We start from the raw sequence: 13,118 nt of genomic DNA, 5'->3' as shown, positions 1-13,118 counted from the left end.
AATCATCCATGTGAGTACACCTTCTTGGATGTCCTAGCTGAATTAAGCCTCCAGATGACTGTGACCTAAAGTGACAGAGACCATGTGGAGCAGAAAAACACTCAACTGAGCTGAGTCAACATACTGAATCCTGAGAGATAATAAATGACTATTATTTGGGGGACTTTATTAAGTAGAAATGGATATCCAAAACATGCATTTGGGGTGTACTTTTTTTCTGTGGTCTGTAATCATTGGAAAGGATAGGGATTCACTGATTCCTGAAGCCTTGGTAGGACTTCATTATAGTTTCGGCTATAGATTGCATATAGCTTTATATGTGAGTATCGATTTCTGAACATTTCTATTCCTTCTTGAAGGGATTTCCACAGGAAATTTTCATGACATATGATTTTCACCCTACTTTTGGAATTTAGAACCTAATTCCAATCCCCCTCCACAAGGGGAGTCTCCAATGCAATCTCCTGTGTTAAGGAACTGAGAGGTTGTTGCTACAATTGGCTCCATGAACCACATGGAACACCATACCCTGAGAACGTTGCTTGGTGAGTAATAGAACAAGGGGGTGTTTACTCACTTTGAAAAGTGATTCTCAGATTGTTTCCTGAAACACTCTCCTGCTACAGGGATAACCTTTGGCAAGGAAGTTACTTTCCTTGAGCACATATAGACAGAGCTTCTTCACCAGCAGTAAATAGCTCTGCATTGTAGTCTTTGGCCTTTATGACTGCCTCATGAAGCACTTTTAGTTGGTCAAGTCAGTATGATTCTGGGGTTCATTAAAAAAGAAGCCCAATTGCCTGCAAATCTAAGTCATTTTCTCCAATATCACCTTTATAAGTAATAGAATTGATGTTTTGTTCTTTTTATTCTTTTGTCATAGTTCTTGAGTTAGAGCCCAGATGTGGATAAAGGGTGTGTTTGGGGGACCCCTTAAAGACACAAGCGTTTTGTAATGGATCATGGGAAAAGTTGGGGAGCCAGCAGGACTCAGAAAAGGGGAGAAGAGCTGTGGATCTATTGTTAGACCCACCCCTGAGAGCAGAGTAAACATGTGTTCTATAAAGGCAGCTTGCTTCAAGAATTTTGAAGGGAAAGGGTCTGGGCTGTGTGTTCCTCCTTCCAAAGTCACTCATCAGATAAGTGATTCCCACAATAGAGAAGTGAATTACAGAGAGGCTAGAAGTATTTTGGTCATGGATGTCCCTCCTCATGGAAGAAAATATCAGGAATGGAGAATAAGAATTTCCCCAACAGAAGCCAATTGTATGGGGAATTGACTAGGTTTCTTTCTGCCTATTAAATGATTATATTTTTCTAGGCCTGCCTCCCTGAAGCACCTCTGAATGTTTCTTTAAATTACTTAATAAATATATAAATAAATAAATGACTTTTTTCCGACTTCCTAGATCATTCAATCCCACGATTATAGACATTCTGTTAATGTTCTACCACAGATGACGAACTTCTGTTAGCCCTCTGAGGGCTAGCTCATCTCCAAGAATCCTAGGATACTTCCCTGGGTCTCTGTATACTGAGAATAACTCCGCTCTTGTCTCTTTAAAGCAAACATATTCCTGACAACAGGGACTATTTTTTCCATCAGCCTGGGCAGAGTTCGCCAATTTTCCGGATCCCAGTCTAGTGCCTCTAATTAGTATGCTTTCTCTGGTGGTAGCCAGAGCTAACTAAGGTCCTCTGCTTTCACCGAAATCCAGGGAGTGGAGGAGTGTGCAAGAGGCATTTCCGGTGTGGGGGAGTAGTCTGCGCCTCGCGGTTGCCATGGAAACCTGACGTCAATAAGGCGACCGTGACGACTTTTCTGCATGACTGACGTGACCTGACAAGTAGCACAGGTCCCGCCTTCAGGTGTTTGGGACTCAGCTGAGGGTGTGCGTCCCGGCGGTGGCGGCTGGACCGCCCTAGGGTGTGGGGAGACAAAGGGGTCCGCTTCCATGTCGCCTGTTTCCCGCTTTGGGGCTAGGTGCCTCCGCTGTCTCGTAGGTAAAGCCATTGGGGTCCCGCCCGGCCCCAGTGGGTGCGGTGTCCTGCTCCAGGAATGTCCTGGAGCTACTTTCCTTCTAAAGGCAGGGGCGCGGGAGGTGACACAGGTAACGACTCTAAGCCTCAGCTTTCCCCTCTGTAAAATGGGGATAAGAATGCTTTCCCCACAGGATCGCTGTGAACATTCAGTGATAACACATGAGTAAGCCTATAGTCCTGTGGTTACTGTGGGATCATGAATGTTTGGCCACTTCTTATTTATTATCAACTTCGTTGTTGGGGGAGAGATGAGGAAAGGAAAATAAAAAGGCCCTGGTGAGAAACCCACTGTAACATCTGGTAGTTTGGATCACTGCCCAGTTGTTTCACTGTCTATGTCACTAACCCAGTGCCTAGCATGGTGCAGGGCACACAGTTACCAGTAAAGGATGGTAATTGCTGGATCTGTCTCTCCCTGTGCAGCTTCTCATGCCGGTGGCCTTGGTCATATCAGGTGTCTGAAGGGGGCAGGTTCTGAGCATGTGTCCTGATGGCTGCTGGAGCTTCTACTCCAGATTCAAGGTCAGCAGTCCTCAGGAAACCACAACACTTCACTTCCTGGTGGAATATGACGCCTGGCTCTAGTGAGTTCATAGATCTGGACAAAAGCATGTTATGAAATAGCTCCTGTGAGATTCTAGCCTAAAAGTAGAGAAGCTACTTTGATCTCATCATGGGAAAGAGGTTTAGCAGGTGGAATGTCATTCCATCAGCAGCTACTTGCTTTGTAGTAGTCCTGAGGCCCATCTTAGAAATGCCTTATTTGTGCAAAAGCAATGAATTCTATAGCTTGAGGGAGCTGCTTGATGTTTAATATGCATATGCAATAAGTTTACATATATATTTTCTAACTGTGTAAATAATAGTCAGTGATTCTCACGTATGTCTCAGATGGGTATTGAAATATGCAATTGCCTTTTCCGTGCCAGCCAGACAGGGGTCCATACGGCATTGTTCTGTATTCCCACCGGAACTTAAAGGGAAACTTTCACAATGTCTGGAGCCCTTGAAGTTCTGCAAATGAAGGAGAAGGATGTCCTGAAATTCCTTGCAGCAGAAACCCACTTAGGTGGCACCAACCTTGACTTCCAAATGGAACAGTACATCTACAAAAGGAAAAGTGATGACATCTACATCATAAATCTGAAGGGAACCTGGGAGAAGCTTCTGTTGGAAGCTCGTGCCATTGTTGCCATTGAAAACCCAGCTGATGTCAGTTTCATATCCTCCAGGAATACTGGCCAGTGAGCTGGCCTGAAGTTTGCTCCTGCTGCTGGAGCCACTCCTATTCCTGGCTGCTTCACTTCTGGAACCTTCACTAACCAGATCCAGGCAGCGTTCTGGGAGCCAAGACTTCTAGTGGTTACTGATCCCAGGGCTGACCACCAGCCTCTCACTGGGGCCTCTTACGCTAACCTGCCTACCATTGCTCTGTGTAACGCAGACTCTCCTCTGAGGTATGTGGACATTGCCATCCCATGCAACAACAAGGGAGCTCACTCAGTGGGTCTGATGTGGTGGATGCTTGCCCGGGAAGTTCTGCACATGTGTGGCACCATCTCCCATGAACACCCATGGGAGGTCATGCCTGATCTCTACTTCTACAGAGATCCTGAAGAGATTGAAAAGGAAGAGCAGGCGGCAGCTGAGAAGGCTGTGGCCAAGGAGGAATTTCAGGGTGAATGGACTGCTCCAGCTCCTGAGTTCACTGCTACTCAGCCTGAGGTGGTGGACTGGTCTGAAGGTGTGCAGGTGCCCTCTGTGCCTATTCAGCAGTTCCCCACTGAAGACTGGACTGCTCAGCCTGCCACTGAAGACTGGTCTGCAGCTCCCACTGCTCAGGCCATTGAGTGGGTAGGAACAACCACTGAGTGGTCTTAAACTGTTCTTCCATAAACTCAAAATGGAAATAGGTTGATGGAAAATAAACAGTTTCTTAAAAAAACAAAGAAAAAACAAAAGAAATATGCTACATTGTTTTTCCTAGCAATCTGTGATTGTACCATGGAGTCTTCCCTACTCACCACATTTTTATCCATTGCATAACGAAATGTTTAAATGCCCAAAAGTTTCCAACTGTTAGTATAAAATGTCAGTTATGAGGATTTAGTATTTTGAAAAATAATAATTACTCTAGAGCTTCCCTATTATAATAATATTCAGCCATGTCCCCTAAAATAACCAGATATTCTAAAATATCTTTATGATTATTTTCCAAGAAATAATATTTTTAGTCTGTACGTCAGAAGGACATGTTCATCAACTTTCACTAAATATTTCAACATACCTCATTGCAAAAGATGATTTGTATTTTGGTAATATGTGGTGTAGACGAATTTTGGTGAGACATGGTGTTGACCTATTAATATGATAAGAGCATATTGATGGGTATTGTTCTCCTGGTTATTCTAATTGCATCAAAGACTTAGAAAAATATATTTTAAATGCTTTATTGACCTATGATTGACATACAATACATTGCACACATTTGAAGTGTATGCTTTAATAAGGTTTTGTATATGTCTACATCATGAAACCAACACTACAGTGGAGATAATATGCCCCTTTGTAATCTCCCACTCACCTGCCTCTGGCCTCCAACTTCCTCCCCTGGACCTTTCCTGTTCCCAGGCAACCACTGAACTTCTGTCACTATTAATTAATTTCATTGTTTGTGATTTTATGTAAATAGAATTGTATAGAATGTACTTTTTCCCTAGCTTCTTTCATTCAGCCTATTTCTAGATTTATCCATTTGCTGCCTGTATAGATAGTTTCTTTTTATTGCTGAGTAGTATTCTATTATACAGATATATCACAGTTTGTATTATCCATTAACCTGGTGAGGGATATGAGGTTGTTTCCAACATGAAGCTCTTTTAAATAAAACTGGTATGAACATTTGGGTTTAAGTCTTTACAGGGACACATGCTTTCTTTCTGTAGGGTAAATACTTAGGGGTTCAATGGCTGGAGCATAGGGTAGATGTAAGATTAATGTTGTAAGAAATTACCAAACTGGTTCTGAAGTGGTTATACCATTTTTCATTCCCATCAGCAGTGTATGAGGGTTTGATCCTCCAGAATATCGTCAGTGCTTAGTATGGTCAGCATTTTTAATTTTGGCCATTCTCATAGGGGTGTAGTGATATCTCACTGTAATTTTAATTTACATTTCCATATTGACGAATAATGTTGATCACCTTTTCATGTACCAATTTGCCATTTATATAATTTCTTAGGTGAAGTGTTGGTTCAAATCAGTCACATGCCAGAGAGCTCATACACAAAACAGACCTGGAAAGTAGAAAGGAATTAGCAAACAGTTTGGTGAGTCACTGTAATAAGAGTAGGAAAAAAAACAGAATCATGGCTTTTCCTTTGTAAAATGTAGTCAATGTTGATAGATACTCCCCTGGTGGTCAGATCTAGAACTGTAGCTCTGAAAGTCTCAGGGCAGCGGGCAATGGAAGGGGAAGGGAGGGAGAAGAGGGTACGAAATAACCGGCCCACAGTCTTCAAAAATGTCGAGGTCATGAAAGTCAAGACAAAATGGAGGAACTTTTCTAGACTGTGGAAAACTAAAGAGACACCACAGTACAAGATTCTGTCCTGGATCCTTTTGCTATGAAGGACATCGTTAAGACAACTGGCAAAACTTGAACAGGATCTGAGGATTAGCTTGTGATAAATTTTATTAATGATAATTTCCTGATTTTGATGGTTGTCTTCTGGTTATACAGGAGAATGGTCTTGTCTGTAAGACATACACTCTAAAGTATTTGGGAGCTATGGGGCATCGTGTTGGCAACTTGCTCTCATATGGTCCAGGGAAGGGGGTGGGACAGGGGATTCTTTGTTTTATATCAGCAAATTTTCTGTAAGTTTGTGATTTGTTTTTAACAACAACCAAAAACAAGGAGCATGTATTGTTTTCATCCGAAACATGGGCTCATTTATATAGGTAAGGGCTGAAAGGAACTCCTTTGGGTTTTATAACAATGATGCTATTGGTGACCTTGTTGAGAGCAGCTTCAGCTGAATGGAGAGGCAATAGACAGGGGTGGGTTGAGGAATGACAGGGAGGTTAGAAAGTGGAGACAGTGAATACAGTTCCCCCTGCTTTGAGAAGTTTGTTGTTTATGAAAATGAGAGGAGAGAGGGGAGGATGTGGCTTAGGAATATTGATTTGTAGGGAAGGATTTTGGGTATATTCGTTTAGCTATTCATTGGAAGGAGAAGCATAAGCCAGTTCGTATTAATGTTGAAAAGGAAAGGCCTTGTAAAGAAAATAGAGGGTTCAAGGTCTAAAAGTTGATGAAGATAAGAAATGCTCAGCCTTTAGTTTTTATGACTCTTCTGCATTGCCAGGACAGTGTACAAACACTGAATTCAGTATTTTCAGGTGGCTGGGTGTGGAGGATGTTCTCCTACAAAAAGGTCTTTCTATAAAGCTCTTCAAATAACGTATAATATATATAAATTATACATACACCAAATTACAGTAATGGATATTTCCAGGGTTGTGGCGAAATATAGATGTTATATACACTTCTGTGTTGTTTGAATTTACCTTACATCCAAGATTTACTACTTATGTAATTATAATAAAAATAACATTTTAAAACAGGAGGTTTGAATTTGGTCTTAAATTTATTTGCAAATTTTTTGTTGTACAGAGAGATTTACTTTTCTGAAAATATGTCCATAATTAATAGTGAAGGGGCTGGGGAGGAAGCAAATTAGAAACTATATATAGCATCATCCCAAATTTTACTCATCAGACAGGATCCGTCTGTCATGAGGCTCAGAGACTGCACAGGTAATAGCAGTGGAAGCACAGGGTCTTGTGCCACATTTCACATCTAGAAAAGTCCATCAAGTAGGTTTAAGGGAACCCCTGGTCCTCCCTCCTCCCCACCTATTCTGTTTTCCTCAACTGTGAGGTTCAAGTTGCAATTTCAGTTCTCCTCACTAGCTGGTGAAGACCTCTACTTTCTAAATTTTCCCCAAGCATATAATAATTTTTAGCAAGGAAAGAAAACCAAAGCAATAAAGATTTTTGTTTGTTTAAATAGGCTTTATTTTGTAGAGCAGTTTTAGGTTCAAGGAAAAATTGAGCAGAAAGTACAGAGAGTTCCCATGTACCCCTTGCTCCCACAAACCCACACAATCCCCCCCCACTGTCAATATCCCACCTCAGAGTGTTACATTTGTCACAATCAATAAACCTATATCTATACACACTTTATCACCCAAAGTCCATATTTCACGTTGTCAAAAGTATAAAGATTTTAAAAAATAATTTTTACAAAGCAGGTTATAAAACTGGAAGTATGAAACAAGCCTCTATCTCATATACAATTAGGAAAAGGTCGTAAAGATGTATGATCACTGCCAGAGGCTGATCGTTCCAAAACTGACATTTCATTCATCCTTTCACTACATATTTTTGAGCAACCTCTATGTGCCAGGCACTGGCAACCTGTATTCAAACTCCTATTTCACACCTCTCTCTCTCTCTGTTCAGCCCTAAACTTGTCCATACAACTGCCTAATTAGTGGCCCTGTCCTTTACAACTGCAAGATTCTAGCAGAGTTTTCACATCGAATAAGTTTACACGAACCCGACACTGAGCCCTAGAAGGTGACTGACTGCGGGGGAGTCAGCGTGCTCGTGTAGAGTGAGAAAAATCAGGGTTAGAATCCCTGTAATGCCTCTTACCAAGCTATGTGGCCTTGAAAATTGTTACGAAATACTTGCACTATTCCTTAAATGGTATAGTGTTTTATGAATATATGTATGTATGTATGTATGAGTTTCCAGCTGTTATGTGCCTAACCATGAAATGTCTGAGTCTTAGGATATGAACAAGCTCTACTTGAAATTATAAATTTGTTCCCCCAAATGTTTGCACCTTTTTAAACTGCCACCAGCAGGGGGTGAAAATTCTCAATTTATACATCATACTCCTAACAAAAAAATAAAACCAAAAACAAACCAGAACTTTGGTATTTAGAGAATTGTAAAATAAGTCTTCTGCAACTGATGACTCTGAAATATTGCTTTCTGTTGTTTTCACCTCCATTTGCCTAATTACTGATACAATTAACCACCTTTTCTGATATTTATTGTTTTTTATGCATTAAGAATATTAAACCTTCACTGGTTAATGGCCTCATTCTTTTGTCATGCCCTTCTTGAGAAAATATTGTGTGCCAGGCAATGCCAGTCAAAATCATCAGAGAAGGAGATGGGCTTTGAGCTAAATCGTACAGGAAGAGTAGGATTGTGAGAGGAAGTGGAATACATATATGGACATTCCTGGCTATGCACAGGGCATGGAAGAGGAAATGTACCCAATGTGCTTGGGGTACACATCCAGGAGACAGTCTGATATGGCTGAAGTGCAGCCTACAAGGAGGGATGGGGCAGTTGATGAGGAACTCTGACTCACTTTGCAGCATCAAAAAACTACTAACTGGTCATCTTTAGCCCTTATGAAAACAGAGCAGAAAGGGACCTTAGCAGTTACCTAGTCCAGCAACTTCAGTTTGCAGAGAGAGTAATGAGACTCAGAAAGAGTAAAGTAGAACATGGTCACCATGCATGTATTAGGCACCTAATGGGATCAAGGTACGCAGGCTCCAATTCACATTTCATTCCAGACTTCTTACATGAGCTCTAATCCTGTGTATCTATCAGAAATCTTCAACTGGAGGAAGATAAATATTAGTACAAATCCCCTGGTAACCTGTACCACTCAGCACGGATTCCCCTACCTAAAAAAGCATAAACTCAAGCATTCCTCATCCTTGCAAGGCTACCATCTAAAAGAGAAGTCCAAGTGGGAGAGTGGCGAGACTATGGTCACCAGAGTCAGACAACCCTTGGTGAGAAGATCTCCTCAGCCTTTTACTAATTGTGGGGCTTGGGAATGATATTTAACTGCTCTGACCCGCAGCCTTCCTCATTTTTAAACCACCAGTGTTGGGCACCTAGTAGGGCACTTCAGGAGATGCCAATTTGCTTCCCACTTTGACTCTTCCCTTCTTAGAAGAGGTGTCCTGGACATGAACTGAAAAGCTTGACTACTAGAGGGAATACTTGAAAATGTAACAATAAAGGGATATGCATACAAATTCATTACCTGCCCACATGAGTTTCTGTGCCAATTTGTTATGTCAGAATTGGCTGCCTGATGGAGTCCTGGAGAAAGAATGTTATTATAGGGACTTCCCTGGTGGTGCAGTGGTTAAGAATCCGCCTGCCAATGCAGTGTATATGGGTTCGATCCCTGGTCCGGGAAGATCCCACATATCACGGAGCAACTAAGCCCGTTTGCCACAGCTACTGAGCCTGCGCTCTAGAGCCCGTGAGCCACAACTGCTGAGCCCGAGTGTCACAACTACTGAAGCCCGTGCGCCTAGAGCCTGTGCTCTGCAACAAGAGAAGCCACTGCAATGAGAAAACTGCGCACCGCAATGAAGAGCAGCCCCAGCTCGCCGCAACTAGAGAAAGCTGTGCGCAGAAACAAAGACCCAACACAGACAAAAAAAATAAAAATAAATAAATAAAATAAATTTTAAAAAAGGAATGTCATTATATCTTTTCCATTTAATTGAAGGATCTCCAGTCAAGTCTAGGATAGGAGAAGAAAATCTCCCCCCCCCCATTTCATAAGCTCTCCAGTTGTCTTATTTTGACTTCTAGATTTAACATCAGAAAAGTTTGTGAACTTTGATCTTGAGGCACAGAAGCTGATAAGGAAGCACACGGTGTGTTACTGACTTGGCTAAGTAGAACACTGAAATGAGAGTCAGGGGTTCCCATCATAAAGGCACTCTGGAGAGGTCACTCCCACCAGCCGCATTGATTAAACAAGATAAAAATATTGAGTTCTCCTAGACACTCAGGAATATTACCACTCAGAATACCAGGACAAGGGACTTCCCTGGTGGTCCAGCGATTAAGACTCTGTGCTCCCAATGCAGGAGGCCCAGGTTTGGTCCCTAGTCTGGGAACTAGATCCCGCATGCCACAACTAAAACCTGGAGCAGCCAAATAAGTAAATATATTAAAAAAAGAAGAATACCAAGACAAAATCATCATCACCTTCTGGATACAAAATACTCATTTGATGTTTTGTGTATTAAGTCAATTTATGAATAATTTACAAGAGTGAAAGAAAAGGGATAACAGAGGACAACTAAATCAGAACATTTAACAAGAATTTAAACATATCAAACCCAAATTTTATTCCTCACTTTCCTGGCTTTGAAGATAGGTATACACAAAATAGCCATCATCCTGTGAATGTAACTTACTCATCAACTCTCATGCCTGAATCTGGAATATATACATCTTGTAGATACCGATTCTTCACTTCTATCTCACTTACATCCCCAATAAATTCTGTCTTATCATACTTCTGGTTCATCTTGTACTTAAATCATCAAAACAAAATTTTTCAAAACTTTGACAGCTCATAATTTCATTTAAGGGAAGACAGCCATTGTCCTGCTCCATAGTTGCAAAACATTTTCATTTTTAGATTGATGAACACCAATTAGAATGATGAATCCAATGACTTTTTTCCAATTATACATGCTCTATTTCCTTCTAATTACTTGATTTCAGCATTTGTCTACTTAGAAAATTACTGATTAAATGTTGGACATATATTAAATATACAATATCATAAAGATGACAGAAAGTTTCCCCATATCCTTTGAGCAAAACACGGCATTTCTAGTTCTTGTCACAACATATTGTATGACTAGTGTCAAACTGATTGAGAACACCATTTATCATTTTGGTCCTTAGAAGTACATTATTCACTGGTTGATTTTTGAGTTTGAGAAAGTTCATCTAAGATACTGTCGTTTGAAGACTCACAGTTTGATATTGCTGTCACTGTACTTTCATCTTCTGATCTGTCTAATAACCATAAAATGAATTCCTCTCTCAATTTCCGTCCGTATGGGAAGAAAATGGAAAAAAAAATCTCACCTGTGTTCAGTGAAAGCTGGATTAAATAAATGCAAAAATGGAGTCTTTTGACTTCTTTTATACCTTCTTGAGAGATAGTGTAATACTTTGGACAATGCAGTAAAAAACTAAATGGTGATGTGATATGACTTGTTTCAGCATTGTGTCATTCTTAATGTAAGCTAGTCCATCATTCTTGCATTATCTCAATTTTTTTAGTCTTTTTAGTATACCTGGGAATAATTAGCTAATAATAAAAGAATTCTTAGGATGATGAATAGCAAAATGTCTCAAGATATAGAAAAAATGAGATCAATAAGATCCCACATGTTAATTTTACAAAAGGGCCCAATTGTCCCACGTGATTGTGCAAGGTAGAATGCACACACCATCTCTATTATTATTATCTCTATTTAAAAATAAGAGATAATATTCTCCTCATTCTTAGGAAGATTTCTAAGAAAGGATAGAAAACATAAAATAGCAATCCTTTAAAATACTTAGAAATGCTCAAAGAAAAGCTCAAAAACAAAAATTGGGTGCAGTGGACCCTGATAGTTTACCAAGAGTTAAATGAAATCCCATCTGAAAAAGCAATCTGAGGTTCTAGATGAACACTGTGCTTCCCAGTAATTACACCAGCAGTCAAACTGAAGATATCATAGAACTCTGCATAATAGGTAACAGACTAATGGTATAGAAGCAATTTCCCCTAGGAAAATACCATTTTTAAAATTGAAGTATAGTTGATTTACAATATTGTGTTAGTTTCAGGTGTACAGCAAAGTGATTCCATTATATATGTACATATATATATATATATATATTCTTTTTCAGATTCTTTTCCATTATAGTTTATTACAAGATATTGAATATAGTTCCCTGTGCTATACAGTACATCCTTGTTGCTTACCTATTTTATATATGGTAGTTTGCATCTGTTAATCCTATACTCCCAATTTATCCCTTCCCCCGCTTTCCCCTTTGGTATCCACAAGTTTGTCTTCTATGTCTGTGAGTCTGTTTCTGTTTTGTAAATAAGTTCATTTGTACTATTTTTTAGATTCCACATGTAAGTGATATCAGACAATATATGTCTTTCTCTGTCTGACTTACTTCACTTAGTATGATAATCTCTAGGTCCATCCATGTTGCTGCAAATGGCATTATTTCATTCATTTTATGGCTGAGTAATATTCCATTATATATATATATATATACACACATATATATACATATATATGTGTATATATATATATATATATATATATATATATATATATATATCACATCTTCTTTATCCATTCATCTGTTGATGGACATTTAGGTTGCTTCCATGTCTTGACTGTTGTAAATAGTGCTGCTATGAACATTCGGGTGCACGTATCTTTTTGAATTAGAGTTTTCATCTTTTCCGGATATATATCCAAGAGTGGAATTGCTGGATCATATGATAACTCTATTTATCGTTTTTTAAGGAACCTCCATAGTGGCTGCACCAATTTACATTCCTACCAACAGTGTAGGAGGGTTCCCTTTTCTCCACAGCCTCTCCAGCATTTATTATTTGTAGACTTTTTGATTATGGCCATTCTAACCAGTGTGAGGTGATACCTCGTTGTAGTTTTGATTTACATTTCTCTAATGATTAGCAATATTGAGCATCTTTTCATGTGCCTGTTGGCCATCTGTATGTCTTCTTTAGAGAAATGTCTATTTAGGTCGTCTACCCATTTTTTGATTGGGCTGTTTGTTTTGATATTGAGTTGTATGAGCTGTTAGCATATCTTGGAAATTAATCCCTTGTTGGTTGCATCATTTGCAAATATTTTCTCCCAGTCTGTAGGTTGTCTTTTCATTTTGTTTATGGTTTCCTTTGCTGTGCAAAAGTTTATGTTTGATTAGGTCCCATTTGTTTATTTTTGCTTTTATTTCTTTTGCCTTGGGAGACTGACCTAAGAAAATATTGCTACGACTTATGTCTGAGAATGAGGAAAACAGCATTTTAAAAGGTATTTGTTGGTCTAAGCATGAAGTACAGGCCACTTTTATAAGAGTCATCTGGGCTCTTGTTAAAATCGCAA

General features: G+C 39.7%; 1 pseudogene; it reads left to right on the top strand.

Moving 5' to 3' along the window:
- The first annotated feature begins 1,836 nt into the window (after positions 1 to 1,836).
- On the top strand, positions 1,837 to 4,142 carry LOC132481926 (small ribosomal subunit protein uS2-like; annotated as a pseudogene).
- Positions 4,143 to 13,118: the final 8,976 nt, after the last annotated feature.

The sequence above is a fragment of the Mesoplodon densirostris genome, chromosome X (assembly GCF_025265405.1).
Source record: "Mesoplodon densirostris isolate mMesDen1 chromosome X, mMesDen1 primary haplotype, whole genome shotgun sequence".
Lineage (NCBI taxonomy): Eukaryota > Metazoa > Chordata > Mammalia > Artiodactyla > Ziphiidae > Mesoplodon > Mesoplodon densirostris.
Note: the sequence above shows the minus strand (reverse complement) of the source record. Positions and strands in the feature narration are given on the sequence as shown.